The sequence below is a fragment of the Echinops telfairi genome, unplaced genomic scaffold (genome assembly GCF_000313985.2).
Source record: "Echinops telfairi isolate 266 unplaced genomic scaffold, ASM31398v2 ScPeMD7_23;HRSCAF=83, whole genome shotgun sequence".
Classification (NCBI taxonomy): domain Eukaryota; kingdom Metazoa; phylum Chordata; class Mammalia; order Afrosoricida; family Tenrecidae; genus Echinops; species Echinops telfairi.
The window spans coordinates 5,072,493-5,073,361 of record NW_022103920.1 but is presented as its reverse complement, the minus strand read 5'-3'; positions in this window follow the sequence as shown (position 1 = coordinate 5,073,361).

Genomic DNA, 869 nt, shown 5'->3' with positions numbered 1-869 from the left:
GAGAGAGAGAGAGAGAGAGATTGAGAGAGAGAGCCTGACTAACACCCTGATGCAGAGCTTCTAACCTCCAGAGCTGTGAGAATACATTCTCCTTACTTAAAGTCACCCAATTTGTGTAACTCTGTTAAGGCAGTCTTGGGACACGAAGACAGGCTTTGATCACATGATCTTTTCTCACCCACAGCAGAGACACTGAAATTTGCAAGAGAGATGCTATCTTGTCTAGAGCTTCCTTGCCTTTCTGTTTTCTGCATGATAAAACAAACAAACAAACGTGGAATGCTGGGCCCTGCACCATCCTCACAGATATGCTCTGTAAGAGTCCACTGTTGCAGCCACTGTGTCCATCCATCCCATTGAAGTCTTCCCTTCTATCCTCTGACTCTGCTTGACCAACGTGAAGTCCTTCTCCAAGATCTCATCTCCTCTTGAGAGGAAATCTCATCATCCTTGATTTTAAAAAGTATTCTGGCCATTCTTTGTCCAAAATAGATCTGTCCATTCTCTCAAAACCCAGGATCCATTCAATATCCTTGCCCAGCACTATAATTCAGATGCTTCTGTTTTCTTTCAACCAGCCTTCTTCATTGTCCATCTGTCAGATGCATTTGAGATTATTAAGAACGCATGACTCGGGTCAAGCGCATCTTAGTCCTCGACGTGATAGCTTTGCTTTTTCAGGATGAAGTGGGGTCTCTTGCAGTACATTGGGCAGATGCAATAATACAGTGTTTGGTTTCTTCTTCTTTTTTAAATCATTTTATTGGGGGCTCATACAACTCTTATCACAATCTATACATACATATTACATTTGTACATTTGTTGCCCTCCTCATTCTCAAAACATTTGCTTTCCACTTGAGCCCTTGG